The following is a 15,646-nucleotide window of genomic DNA, read 5'->3' as shown; positions in this document are numbered from 1 at the left end:
CTTTGTTCAACTTCATGACACTTTCCTTGGGGAAATCACAGAATCAGGGGAAAAAAGAAAACAAAAAACCCCCACACAACATGGGAAGATATTGGGCCTGAAGTTTATTAATGACCCTGGTAAGCCTTGAATAAGATCTACAGATTTATATTCCCATTAGAAGTGAAACATGAGAAGTCAGCAGGAGTTGAGTTAGCTCTGTACCAAGAACTGAGCAGCACCTGGGGCAAGATTCATTGGCATGCCTGTAATAGGTGCAGCAGAGAAATAACTGTGAGAGGAGTAAATGCTAAGGTAACTTCAAGAATAACCTAATGCTGATATTGTGGAGCAGCTCCAAAATATAATTCATCAGCATGCAATATCATCAGTGGTAAGGAATCCCACTCACTGCTGCTGTGCTGCAGATCCTGCTCCTCCCATGCTCTGCGCAGCTCCCAAGGGAACTCTGACAGCCTTCCTCCTCATCACTGCTGCAGGAATTATCTCACTGGGAGCCATTAAAGTACCATTATGCCTTGTTAGTTCCCTCACTCTTCTTTTAAAATTAAAAAGAACACTCAGAAGCTTGGATTTTAGTGGGGGTGGGGGGAGTGTTAATCAAGTTTTCCATGCTGTGTGCTAGATTTGTTACTTGGAGTCAACATCCCTGATGAACACCCATCTGTGTCAAGGCAATGATATCAATCTCCTTTCCTACCTTGTACATTTACTCCTATAATCTCTTTAAAGAATAATGTTTTTCCTCCCATTGAAAAAGGATATAATTGGTATTGCATTACCATCCAAAAAGTGTAATACTCTGATTGATAACATTATCAGACTTTTCAGACTCTCAAGATGATGGAGTTGCTAATTGATCCATAACTTTTTTTATCAAATGGCTGGTGAGCTGCCCTATATTTACATCTTTATCTGGTTTCTAACAGGTCACTGCACAGAATTTTGGGGTTTATCACATTACCTTTTTCATCCCATTTGAATCTCACTTGGATTCTGTGGTGTCTTAGAAGATCTTAGAAGAAGAAAGAAAGCTACCTTCTGCTTGTGGCCCATCTGGCAGTTATGAGCTATCAATCAGAAAAGGAGGACTTAAATACAGTCTTATGGCACAGATTTTCTTTTCCTCACTCTCAGTAAAATGATTTGAAAGGCTGGAATACATCACTGTGCATCCTGGCCCAGGAGATAACCACATCTGAGTATTCACTACATCCACCATTTTTCTCATAAAGGGATTTATTCTACCCAAAGATTCTTTTCTCAGCTGCCTGCAGGGAGAAGTCAAATGCTGGACTTTCTTCCACTGGGCTGTCAGGACATGTTATTCTGCTGATCAAGGATCTTCAAGTACCCAACACTAATCAGTCCAAGACAGGCTAATTATAATCCCTGAGGCCGCCTCCAGTCTAGGAAAATATTGCTAAAAAAAAAAAACCTATGAGCCTTGCCAAGCTGGCGTTTTTCCTAGCTCCAAGTGGTATCAAATTTCACTTTCAGACTGTATAATTTTCAGGCTGGATCTAGCTGGGGGAAATATCATTTCACAGGCTGAAGGTTTGTTGAGGTTCTCTATAACCTGTGCCTTCCCTGTGGTTCTCCCATACCAATGAAAGCACCTGACAAATATAAAAAAATGTTATTTTATCTTCATACTTTTGCTTAAGTAATGGATGTCCATATTCTGAATTTATTAAGGGCTAGTTAAAACCATGTAGTACTACACAGATTAAAAGGATCCATCAACAATCAACAGTCAGTAAGAACACAGGGAAATACACAATTCAATTTCTAAACCATTCAATAAAGTTCAATAAAACATGCTGTTGGAGTTCACATGCCTAGCAGTACTTTTAGGTGCTAGGTTTAGCAGACTAGTTTGTTTAATTTACATACTAAATATATCTCTAGATTTTATTTTTAACAATTCAAAAGATGAATATAGGAATCAGAGTTACATGTCAGTATACAGGACTAAGACAAAACTGAAGTGGATTTTAGATTATATTGGGAGTCAGAAAACAATAGAGGTTATTTTGAGGTCTACTTTTACTCTTTATCACTCATAAAGTGCCTTTCTTGCTATGTTCCTCTTCCCTGAGCTGTTGGCACATTAATTGAAAATATTCACCCTTAGCTAACTCGACACAGCTATTCTGGTTTAAAAAATAAGTATTTATTAGAATGGAAAGAGCACTATCTCCACAACCCAGGGGACTGCCTAATTCAGAGCAGATGTTGGTCCCATCATGTATCTTATATCTCATTTTAATGCATATCCATCTGTCAATAGCTGGTTTGGGTTGTGTGCTCTCTGAACAAAACCTAGGCAATAAAGTTTCATGAAGATCAACAACTGGTGTTTTGATGTGTCTGCAATAACTGGAAAGACAGCATCTTGTGGAACAATTCTTATCAATCTCTAATTTTGGAAAGGAGCCCTTGGAGGTCATGCAAAAGCAGGCAGGTCCCCCTTTCACAAAAACCACTAATTTCTTTTTAAGTAGAATGGCATGCACATATTGCATCCAGCTTTACAGCGGTGCTGCCTCTCCATCTGTATGGAAAACACTTTGAGTCAGCCAGTACAGATAGTTGCCTGGTCATTTTAAACTTCATTGTAGAATTCAGCTGACATTTTCAATTCAGCAGACTCAACATCATGGAGCATACACTACTTAAAAATGTAAATTTGTGCTGCTAAAACCACTGAGCTTTTGACATATTTTGTAAATGTTCTGCTGTGCAATCTTTTACCTAAGACCAAAAATCCCCAAGCCTACTTTGCTTGCTTTAGGTTTAACATGGCATTTTCCAGCCCCCCACATCTCTTCCATTCAGGCCTGTTCCCTTGCACCATTCTCTCTGATGTGTGCCCCTTGCCTGTATGTGTGTCTCTGTGTGTGAAGTTACACTGGCAGTGGTGTCACCTGGCACAAACACACAGTGGTTTGCAAAGGGAATCAATGACATTGTGTCCATTCCACAGGGATGAGCAAGGGGCACAGGTACAGAGGCAATGTGAAAGGGGCACATTCAGTATCAGAGCCAGAAGCAGTTTCCAGTCTCCTTGGTTCAAGTATCACAGGCCATTCACTACCTTTCTTGTAGTTTATCACTTCTCTGACCAGCTTTTATTCTCTATCCTATTACACTAACATTTAAACCCAGGAGTTCCTTGTACTAGTTTCAGTACATTTTCATGACAAGCACAGGAGGTGGAATACCTAAACTCTTTTCTCAAACTACTTAAGTACCAGTGTTTTGTAGAACTCACCATTCAAGCCCTCAAGGTGCTGGCAAACAATTCTCTGTATTGCCTAACAATAACAGGAACAAGAGACATCTGAGGGAGATTATTTATCTCTCTTGATGAAAGTGACTTTATAAATTACAGCAAAGAAAAGGGATCAAGTAGGTGGGACCAGCAAATAAAACTGAACTTCAAATCCAATTCAAAGTGACCTAACAAAGCAGAGCAGAAAGAATAATTTAGAAGTTTACAGTGTAATTCACAGAAATACAAATTCAAGCCTCTACATTTATTTAAAAGTTTACTTCAAAAAGCTACTGCATTGCATACAGGTGCAAAGCACTTCAGGAGTTAAAATTCTTTTCTTCTGAAAGAGCTAGCACCATTATTGCTGATACACTGTTTTTACATCATGCACAGAGTATATTTAGATTCCACCCTCTCCAGATACAAGAAAACCCAAAATCCCCTAATTATTTTCAAAGGTTATCTGTGCATATTAACATGAAAAAACTTCTTGCTGCTGTTAATGACCGAGTAAGATACTAGGATGAAATTTTGAGAAGGAATAAGACTAGATGGCATATTAAGGATCTATAGAATAGACACTGCAGATTTTAATAGCTGACCCTTAAAATGGCAACTTACATATCTGCTGTGTCATTGCCTTAGCAACAGAGTAGACATGCTGAAATGTGACAGATAGCAGCCTGTTCTAGCTGGAGCTATGAGCTTGAAGGGGAGGGGTTTTTAGCAAACTAAATCTGATTTATTATTCTAAAAAAATGATATTTGTTAGGAGACTAGCAGTGAAGCTTAAAGTACAGGAAGGACATATACTAGCTAGTACAGCCTTGGCCAGGGAATTATCCTCTTCAGCAGGAAAAGCTAAACATGATCTAACACACTTGAAAACTGTAAGTAGCCTGGAGTAGCTTCATGCAACAGCTTTGAAAGATGTCCTTATTTGAAAACATTCTCAATAGACTATAGTTATTCCATCAATAGCACTCAGCTCTGAAGTACAGCTTTTCAGGACAAAAACTAAGCATCAAGAAAAGTTTTTCATTAGATTTTTTCAACATTAACTAGTATTTTGTTTAAGTTTCTTTAAGGCTCATTTTGCAATATCAGCTGAACAACAATTTTATACAGCCCTCAAAATTGATAATATCAGGCTCTTTTCTTTTTGGTTTATGTTCATTGTACATGTTCTATCTGCCTCTCAAATAAAGACCTTTCAAAACCATATATATAGATATAAAAATGTAATGCAATTGACTGTTCAATAGCATTTCTTGGTGAACTCAATTACCAACATCTAGTGTTGTACAATGTAATGCAAAAAAGGCATCTGTCCTTACTTCCCAATTTTCTACCTAATGAGCATAATATTTCAGTTGGTAGGTACATTGTTTTCTTTTTTTCCTGTTATGCAGACATGTTTTGTTGTATCAAATGTCTTGGCAGAGAATATTCCATCACAGCAATCTGTTAAACAAAGGAGGAGCACTTGCCCAGCCAATAAAGGAAATGCTAGTTTAAAACTTTCAAAATAAATGTGGGATTTTGTTGTGCTGTGTTTTTTTTTAACCAAGGAGTGCACAGAACTTTTTCCTTTTTGTTGTATATTATTATGTTGCATAAAGGTGCAGCTTTTTGTTTCATTTTAATCAATACACTCAGTTTCTCTAAAACACTATGATAAGCAGATACTCCTCTTTTGAAAACTAGAATGTTCCATGCTTCTTGTCTTAATTTGCAGCCTAGTTTATATCAGGTAACAAACATTTTTTGCCTTAAATCCCTTGAAAGTTCATGATGGATCTCCACTTAATGCTCAGCTTTATCCAATAAAACCATGACCATTAAAAAACAACCAACCAAGAAGAAAACCAGAAGCACAAACGGGAAAATACAAAGACAGGCAGATAAAAGACAACTTTTTTTTAAGTTCTATACAAGCAACAGGAAAAACAGCTTTTTCTCCCAGGTCTGCCAGAGGTTTTCCAAGAAACTTGTGCACATTACTTATCTCTTATAAGGAAATATTTAAGAAAAGCAAGAAAAAAAATTTATTCACCTCAAGTTAAGCTAAAAACCAAGGCAAACAAGTCAGAAAAGATTTGCCTGTTTCTCAGGCAAATCATTACAACCCCTAGCACTGTAAGAGTTCTATCCAAGCTCCAGTAGAGAGATCCGAATTTTATTGATTTAAAACATAGTAATAACCCTGAAGTCCCACAGAAACCGTCCAGAAGAAAGGCAACATTTTTCCAAAGTGTTTAAATAAGAAAAGAATGACAACTTTGTAGAAGAGAGCAATTACAGTTATACAATTCAGAAACAGCAAGCTGGAAGGAGAAAGTAAGACAAAAGAAGTCAACAAATGATGGAATTGAGAGGAGCTGAAAACAAATACAAGTCTAAGATAACCTGCAAGGAGGACTTATGGAGGATACACAGGATGCGTTTTAAGACTGAAGTAGATTCAGCTACAAGCTTTCAGACCAGGGGAAAAATGCTGCAAAATTACACAGAGAACAAACAAACTTGGATTCAGATACTAGCCTTCTTCATTTTATCCACACCCCCAGCCAGCAAAAAACTGCCATTAATATCTGACAGCACATGAAGCAACTTCATGTCTGCACCCTAATTCTGAAACTGTGACAACATTGGACTAACAAGAGAATCACTACAGGGTAGCTCTTGAAAGACAAAAAACATATACAAAAGTAATAGATATCCAGTAAGACTGAAAGCAGAGCTAATTACTGCAGCTGAGTGCTTCCTCAGTCCAATGCTGGGAGTTCTTTAGCACAACCTCATGCTAACAAAGCCCATCTTTCTAAGTGTGTCAGCTCCCATAAGACATGGTACCACAGAGGCTGAGAACAGTATTTTATAGAGCTATTTCCTCATTGAAATCACCAGCACTTGAAAGACCTCTTTGCCACAGAGAGAATGCGGAGTCCAGCTAAATGCTTGGCATACTTTGGGCCTCTGAGAAAGCAGCTGGATGTGGGGCAGCAGCAGTGCTGGGGGTCAGTAATTCTGTGCCTGCTGCCCCAAGGATCTTCCCCTTCTCAGAGCCTCTCTACTGCCTCACCTACAGAGCAGTGAGTCTTCCAGAGCCAACTGCTGGCCCTCAGTGCTCTTGGCAGCTCCAGGAGCCACTGGGCTGGCAAAGGCAGGGAAGTGTCAATGCGATTTACAGTGCTCATTCTCCACCCTTAACTTTGAGGCTGATACTCTCCTCAGGACACAAAGATTATCCCTCAGGCTGCAGGACATGCCATATATTTACAAGCTATCTCCACTTTTAGGCACCTTAGAAGACATTCTTGACACAGCTGAGGGAAAAATCCCTCCTTGCCCACCACCAGGACTGAACACTGGACAAGCAGGAGGCAGCAGCATTTTGGCCAAGTCTGCCAGGGCAAGCCTGCATCTGACACATGCCATGAAAACAGAGTTCACACAGAGCATTCCTGGCTTGAAACATCCTGCCTGAAAATGCCAGACATTGTAAAGTACATTGAGCTGAATTTTTTGACCTTGGAGGGATGAAAAGCTGAGTCAGCCTTGCTGGGATTCATAGCACTCAGGAGTGCAGATATTTGAAACCTGTCTTTCATGCACCAAACAGGAAGGGAAGAGCTATCTGGATTGTTTTTTAATTTATTCCCTCTTTTCCCCAGAAGCAAAGCTTTTCTGAAGGCTTGTCAAAAATAAGAGAAATTCTGCTTCAGGAAAGCACATTTTGATACTCAGAGATTTCTGTGGTGACCCTTCTGACATAATATATGCATATAAATATGAACATATCACATTAGTTGAAGGATTTATATTACACAATTTTAGCAGGTTTTTTAATGGATATGAAGTGGAGAAAGGTACTTTTAATTTTAATCCTACAAACAATATAAAATATAAGACTGGATATGAGGAGGACAATACTCCACAGGTCTTTGTCCAGGAGCACAGGTCAAACAGGATACATGCCTGTGCAGCAAGCAAGGTACAGGCAGCCTTTAAACACTGACTAAACAGAAAATTACTACAGTAACAGCTTGCTAGGGTTAGAAACACAGCTGAGGCCTGCCTTGCCCTCTGCCAAAGTCTGAGAGCCTGAGAAGCCCAAAACAGGAGCTGCCTTTGCAGGAAAACTCTGGATCATGACTGTGATATCAGATATGATGTCCATGCATTGCCACTTTCAACCACTTATGTCCTGTTCCCTCACTAATCTGGTCTCCTTTTGGCTCTCCATCCAGCTCAGCTTTTGCATTGATTCCTTCCTCCTGTGGCAGGAAAGGCTTTGCCCAGTCTGGGAAACTCATTATAGGGGCAACATTTGCAACTTTCATTAAAGTAGATTCTAGCTGCAGAAAAGGAGTGTTTGTTTTTATAGAAGAGGAAAAGCAAAAGTCACCTTTACCCTGTCCAGTCCACAGAAATGTTAGTATTCAGACGTAAATTAGTTGCAAGATGATTTCTTGATGTCATCTTCTCATTCATGTATTATTAATTTTGTCCCAGTAACACCAGTACATCATTTCATTACAAAATGTAAAGAAATTTCATTATAGAACATGGGCCATATTTACAATACAAAATATGAATATAATTTTTCAAGAGAGAAACATGATATCTTTTAATACACTTTTTTTTTTCTTTTAAAAGCAACTCTGGAACTTCAGACATTCTGCCCCTCCCTGAAGCTAGGAGTATTCAGCAGAGACCAGGAAAAAAAAAATCAAGCCCATAATTCTGTCAGTATTTTTTTCATGAACCCTTCTGTAAAACTCACTGCTGTGTCAAGTAGACTAGGAGATGGCATGGGAATTTTTAAATTATTTCCAATTCCTCAATTATTTTGAAGGAAATACTTCACCAGGATTTTGGAAATGCCATCAATTCTAATCAATACCTGAGCACTTCTGTTAGAGATCTCCTTGGACTGGACTTTCAAGGGATGAGTTTCTGAACACAGTTTCATTCCAGATCTGTCAGAGGTGGGAGGCACAGGACACCCACTCACTGTGCTACTGTAACATGACCTACAAAAGATAAAGCTCAGAGCATTGGGTTCCCTCAACTGTTCTTTAGAGAAGAAAGAAAACTTCCTTCCATTGAGGGCATGCTCTGATCCCCTCTAGGTAGGCTTTGCATTGTTGTATGGTGAAAAAACACCCTACAAAGTGTTAAAATTGTACCAACTTCCATTGCTGTAGTCAGGTTTTGTCATCAGCTGCTACAGCTGCTTTGGGAAGAACCAAGCTTCTGTTTCTCTCTGCACTGAGTGCTAAGCTATGTAAGAACCAGTTAATTGATGATATAATAAAACCCTTCAGAGCAAAGTGAAGATTACACAGTAACATCCTCTCAGTTTGCTGGTATACACCCATCTCCAACCCCATGTCAGTATGATGCTGCAGATACAGAAGAACTCTGGCCTTCAGAGGAGCTGCCCAAATGCAGCCACCTCAGGGAAGAATACATGTATTTACAAAATACATTGCCTTCAGTAATGGTATAAGGCCAGCTGTGAAACAAAGCTGAAAGCAGCACAATTTTCACACTGTCAAATGCTGTCTCACTCGTACCAGTTGTGAATCTGCCTCAACAACAAGCAAAATTGTGTGATATCTTTAGTGTTTCTACATTTGGTCATGCTCTCAGGCAATCAGGCTTGCTCTTCATAGTAAGACTCTCTTCATCACTCCATACTTTTCCATGTCCTCACATACAGATCTCAGTGCAACACTTGGGCCCATACAAAAAATAACAGGAAGCATTCTATAATCAAAGTACTCAGCAGGAGTCAGAATTAGCTAAGATTAACAAGAATCAAGTAGTGCCATCACAGCTCCATCATTAGCAGGTGTTTCCCATGGCAAACAATGCTGTAAGAAGTGCGAGGAATAGATAGTAACAGGAACTTGTTAAGTGTTTAAAAATCACATTCTTATTAAAAATCAAAGTATTATTATTAGGGGGAAAAATTTCTTCACTGAGGGCTTCATAATAGGTCATGCCTCCATTAATACCATCAAAAGGTATTCTTTTTCACCCAGTATGTTTCCCCTAAGTTTTTACATTGATCTGAGAAATTCTAGTTGTAATCAAGTCACTTTAAAAACCTAAGAAAACACATTTATTATTGTTGATGATACTAAAAGCATAATATTTAAACCAGAAATATCTGACATTCATGTCTCATTGGCTGTTCTTGTATGATCCCTAAAGTTGCACGTTAAGGGCATTGCTCACCAGCTCCCCTCACACCCGACTCTGCCACTAGGCAGACATCAGCTGTCCTGCCCTGCCCCCATCCTCCTGCTAACTCATCCCTTCCGAGTTTGCCTGATGGGAACAGCAAGTGCAGGAGACCACCACTTTCATACTGTAAAAATATATCACAAATAAATAAAACATAACTCTAATAATTAATTTACAGTCATTTGCTTTGTGTTTTGCAGTGGGGAAAAAACCCCAACAGAGGTACCCAGAGCATGCAGAAAAAAGCAGATATGATTCTGTACAGACTGCCTAATTAAGATATAAGGGCTCTGTTCCAGCTTGTGCCAGACAAGACCATCACACACACCCCTATTGAGGAGTAGTCAGATCTCACTACATTTATTATTTTATCAAATAGAAGGGACCAAACCCCACAATAAATATTGATATCACTACAAAATTAGTGATTGCTTTTTTCTTGCTGCACTTTTGAAATATAAACTACACAGGGAGAAACAGAGCCAGAGACCACTCCCTAATTCCTAGTGGACATATTGATCAATTAAAATGACATGTGTCTAGTCTTTTCTTTTCCTTCTAATAGCAAGCAGCTGAAAGACAATATTTCAAACATGCAAAATCAAACAATAATGTTGTTATATACCATCCAGCAAGATTAACTTGAAGCTAAGCAAAATAAACCTAGGCTCCAAAAGAAAAACCTTAATACAACATAAACAAATACTGGACATTGTAAAGAACTACTAAATACTGTAGACATTATTTTAACCAGCTTTCTAAATATAAAAGATATGTGTTTTCTTCCCAAGATAGAGGTCAAAACCTTTTTAATTATTGCTATTATTTTATTCATAGCAAACCCCCTCAGAACGCTTGAATCTTTGGCTACACCTTTTACTGCAGTTGCAGCAGAAAAAAAAGCTTGGTTTCTTTCCAGTAAAAGATAGTTCTAAAAATTCACTAAATTCATACTATAATTTTAAAAACAGAGTCAAAGAAAGTGAAAGAGTAGAAGAGCTAAAAGCTACTGTCCTTTTAAAATACTTGGTTATTTTTGACAATTAAATCTATGTTTTGGGGTTTTTTTTAAGAATACCAGTAGAAATAGGACAGTACTGAACCATGTTTAAAATCAATACTGTTCCAGTTGCTCGTTCAGCACTGGTTTGCACAGCATTTTCTGTGCTATCATGCCATGGAAGGCCAATGAACATAAATAGGTGATATTAATGCTACTGAGAAAAAATAGGTTCAAAGAGGAGCTAAACATAATAAGAATGCTTAAATGAAGAGACAGGGAAAAGAACAAGCTATGTTTATGGCATTAGAATTGAAAACAGACATTCTTTCCGTTTAAGCAAATCAGACAGTAGCCACTTTAATTGGATTGTGAAATTTAAATATACTCTCTTCAAATATTCAGGCTATTATCACAAATGCAAAGGCAAGTCTAAACATTCAGACTGAATGCATTTTCTGTAGGCCTTTGTCTTAGCCTGTCTGCCTGAAAATAATACTTAGGCATGCAGCATCTTTCTTCAAAATGATTTTACAAGGCAAAACCCACACACTTACATTAGGAAAACCTTAGAAAACAGGAAAAAATAACCCTGCAATTAAGAGCAGCAGAATATTTTGCAACTTACCGTGTCCTGTTCAAATCATCCTCTTTTGATGTTTACGGCACATCTGTAAGATGCAATACTAGGAGGTGCCTTGTGTGACCTGCTGCATGATGCTGTGACATCAGTTCAGATGATGCAGCTCATTATGGGAAAGGCTGCTGTTGCTATGGCAACCGAGATGTGATACGAATCCTTACTGCATTTCCAGGGGAGTCCGAGACAATACGGAAGCCCTTTAAAGAAACAGACAAAATGCAAACAGCCCTTTAAAGTATGGTGCCACAGATTTTAGAGCCCATGTTAGTATATGCCTGTTGTTAAGGAATATTTTAAACAAATGATTCCTACGTGGTGATACAGAATTGAGATGTATGAGCTATAAATTATTTCTATATTTAAAACTTAATATCGTATGTGCCAATTTAAGAACAAATTTTATAAGTCAAATTTGGTTATCATTTAAGGGAACCTTACTTAAAATAAGCAGTCAGTAGCATGATTTTAACACTAAGGCTCTAAAGGCAGTAGTTGTTGAACAGTATTTTAAGAAAAATATATTTTCACTCTGCCCCACCCTGCTCCTACATCCAATCTGTCACTTACAGAAAAATCTTGTTGCTAGGGGAAAACACTTGATACTTCAAAATGAGCAGATTTAACACTGTTGAATGAATGACAATGAGTTTAAAAAAATGTCAGGGGGGTGGCTTTTTATTCAGGAGAGGGTAAAGAAGTTTCTAGCCAACCAAGTAAAAATCTCCTTATCATTTTTCAACTGTAGGACAAACTACACTGCCCTCTGCATGCTGAGTAGCCTGGCTTTCATGTGCGCATGAGACAGAGAGATGAGTGAAGATTCTGAAAGCTGGGGGCAAGCTGCTGCTGTGCCCAGTGGGCCACACTGCTGCCAGCCTCCAGGTAGAGCAGGATGGCTGGCAGAGCAGAGCCCCTCCCCATAACCCTCGTGAAGGCCTGGGGCTGGAGACTGAGCCTGTAGCCATCACCTCCTGCACCAGGAACCTGCTCACACCCTCTGCTCAGAGTGGCAATGAAAGAAGCAAAGGTTATGTGAACAAGTACTAAAAGGAGCTGCCTGGAAATTAAAATTCACAACTAAAGAACCACCAGCACATTTTTGGCTACTTGCCAGTTCTATTTGGACAAGAAAAGTTTCTGGCAAAAACTGCTTTCCCTAGCCATGAAAATTCCTTTCTAGATGGTAGGAAACCAAGTGCACAAAAGGCTGGACCCTACACACTTCATATGTTGAAGCCCAGAGTAAAACAAAAGCTCAACTTTAAGTAAGAAGCCCCAATTCCCCAAAGATGTCCAATAATGTCCAAAGTGTGTGCTATGTGCTACTGCCTAAAACCCTTCAGTCCATTAAACTTCAGCCTGGGAGTAAAAATTTTGATTATTGATTTTAAAAGAAACAACAGGAAATAATAACAAGAATAATATCTCTTATAATAATATCTCAATATCTCTTAGCCACCAGCCAACTTTGAAAGAAAGAAGAAACTTTGATACCTTTTGATTAATGTGTCACAGTGGATACAGCCACTGTGCATCATCACACAATTTCAGAAAGCTTCAACCCATACAGAGTAAGACCACCTCACTTCAGAAGGCTTCAGGCATCTGCCCTTCTTGTTCTTCAGCCCAGCCTTTTATACCCCTGATGCTGATGCATTGCACCTGTGTGCCCTCTGTTCCCTTTGGTGGTTGGGCAGCGCCCCTGGGCACTCCAGGTCTCGTTACCTTCAATGCTGCTCACCTGCTGCTCACAGCTGCAGCCCATTGGGGATGAGGCTGGCCCCAGTTACCATAAACTGTGTACCTACATTAATGAATTAAATAAAGTCTCTCAATTAATCTGGGAAATGTCATAGGCTTTCTAATTAGTGCTGGCTTGACTTTGCATGGTCTCTTTTTTGACAGTTACTCTCTTCTAATCCTATGTCATTCTAAACAATAAAATAAAGCTCTCAAACTGACTTAGTATCAAATCCAGTCTAGTTATACATAATGAAAAGTTACTCACAAAACAGCTATAGCTCTAGAATTTTGAATGTCTGAAACTTCCTTAGGTGTCTGAGAATGTAATTCGCAATTTAGCAGAGGAAAACACGATTGATACTTCATTTGTGTTAGACTGACATGAAAACTGAGGTACGTCACTTAAGTTAACAAAGTTTATGGTGTGCTGCATGCCATTCTGTTCAAATAATGTGAGTACCTGAAGTTTTCCTTAAAGGAACTATTTCTATTTTATTAATTACTATTTGATATTATTTCCACTACCTTTATTGCTATGGAAAGGGAGTTGAAAAGAGGCAGTGAGCTTTTCTTTTTCTTAGGAAAAGGAGGAGATTCAGACCCATCATTAGGGCAAGCCAGGAATCATAATCTAGTTGATACCAGAGCTCTGCCTCATGCCCATGAGCTTGTCCTTTGTTCCCAAACACTGGGAAGTGGCAGTGGTGGGGTGGGCACACTGGGGAGGCACATCCAGGGCCAGCCCCACCACGGTGGGGTGGCAGTGCCCACCAGACACCCTTTTCCAGGCTCCTGCTCCAGTCTCTCCAGAGGGCAGCTGGCTGCATGTGACCTTCAAATAAACTTCTCTGGCAGGAGTGAAGCAGCAGCATAGCTAACATGGACACAGAGGAGAATGGAGAGGGAGGGAGGTCAGGAAAGAATAGGGAAAATATCAGGCCATTTTTTTACAAAGACTTCTGCCTACTTATTGCTAACTATGGGCTGTATGTGTTTGTTTATTCACATATGCAAATTATATGTAAATTAAGACAAAATTATAATGTTTTTCCTGACTTTTGAATGTTTGCTAATTTTTAGATATCAGTCTGTTGTTAATTTTTCCCAAAAATTATTTCTCATGAGCCAAGGCACATGTCAGATTGGGAGCAAGACAGCTACAACAGGAATGTCCCAGGCTGAGTGTGAAGTATTTGTTGCACAGGTCAAATGGTACTATAGTGGCTTTACAGGGAGGACTGCAACCACAAGATGCTAAAAGGAATTTCTACTTTATGAATACAAAAGGTAGCACCTGCAAACTTTGCAATCTCCTAATTAAATCTGCAGGTCTAGAGGAAGATAGCTGGACCTAGCTGCTCTAGATCTTTTCTTATTTTTAATAAGGAAAGAAAAAATGAAGCTTTTTTACTCACCCAATCCAGGACTGACATATCTTCTAGATTTAAGCTTTTAAATTGCTTCCTATTCCTTACAAATCAGTGGAAGAGGAGGTGCAGAGAGAGAGCCCAATCTACCCTATTACCTCACAAATACATTGATCATTTTGAAATATCACAAGCAGGTTTCCAAGACAAAAGCACAGGGCTTTGGCTATAACTTTTTCCTATCAAAATAGAAATACTTTATCCTACTTTCAATCATAGCAATTCAGATTAATGATAGGCATAAATTACCAGCTTTAATTTCTTATTTTAATTACATTCTGGCTCTCCAACACATGTTGTGTCTTTCCTTTACTCCATTGGGACCCCAACAGTTGTTTTGAAAGGACTGATACTCACCTGAAAAGGAAGAAGTGTCTCATCTGCCATTGCTTTCCCTCTTGGTCAGTTTACACGCACAGCTAACATCTGCACAGCCCACAAGGTTTTCAGTAAACAAGTCACAGTCATTCAAGTAGGCATGGCCTTAGCTTTTAAAAGTTTTATTTCCCCTCAGTAAGACCAATAATAAGCCAGAGACTAACCTTGACATGATTTACTCTCCATTTAATTATATTCAAGAAAATGAGTTAGGAGTAAATTCACAAACACAGATAAAAAAGTAAAATGTTATTGCAGACCTTTTCTCTGCATAATCCAGCTGTTTTCTTCTGTGTTGTTTCCCCCTTGAAATGAAGGAAGGCAATTGCTTACTGCTTGCCAGCTACCCTACCCAAACAGCAAAGAGAGAAAGGGGAGGTATGGTGAAGGACCAAAGGAAATGAGAATTACATATTCTGAATTACCTGCCCAATAAGCCAGAAACAGTCTTGAGGTTAAAATACATAAAAAGCAAAATCACAATTTTCTCAACACTGATACACACATCAGCAATGTGTAATGACACAACACAGGAAACTTCATTCAAGATTTTGTAATCCACCTCAAGAACCCATGTCCCAGATTTTGCATGGAGTGCCTTAATTAAACAGCTATATATACCTGGGTTTCTATTCCACTGTTGACTTTGTTAGAAGTAAAGAGTAGGGCATATACCTTGATGCCAACTCCCTCCTGTTTCCCTAAATGGAAAGGGATATTTATCAGGATCTTATTGACTTTATTGTATTGAATCCATCAACTGAAGGTTTCATTGCAAACATGAGAGTAATACACAGTCTCCCTTGCCTAAACTCATTAAACATCTATTTCTACCCACATTGTTAGGTAGGGAATATTTTCCATCCTGTCACCGAGGTCATCTGAGCCTCTATTCCCAAAGTAAGGAAGACTAA

General features: G+C 38.9%; 1 protein-coding gene across 4 annotated transcripts in view; it reads right to left on the bottom strand.

The window, feature by feature from the left end:
• AKAP6 (A-kinase anchoring protein 6) overlaps positions 1-11,298 on the bottom strand; it is a 257,384-nt gene extending 246,086 nt beyond the window's left edge. For 3 of the 4 annotated variants that reach the window (XM_054275178.1, XM_054275179.1, XM_054275181.1), the window contains exon 1: positions 11,170-11,298. The gene's annotated coding sequence lies outside the window, so the exon portion shown is untranslated. The remainder of the gene's footprint in view (positions 1-11,169) is intronic. The other variant, XM_054275180.1, reaches the window with a different exon arrangement.
• Positions 11,299-15,646: the final 4,348 nt, after the last annotated feature.

The sequence above is a fragment of the Melozone crissalis genome, unplaced genomic scaffold, assembly GCF_028551555.1.
Source record: "Melozone crissalis strain CALT ecotype California unplaced genomic scaffold, PUWL_Pcris_2 ptg000018l_1, whole genome shotgun sequence".
Classification (NCBI taxonomy): Eukaryota; Metazoa; Chordata; class Aves; order Passeriformes; family Passerellidae; genus Melozone; species Melozone crissalis.
This window is presented reverse-complemented; position numbering and strand designations above follow the sequence as displayed.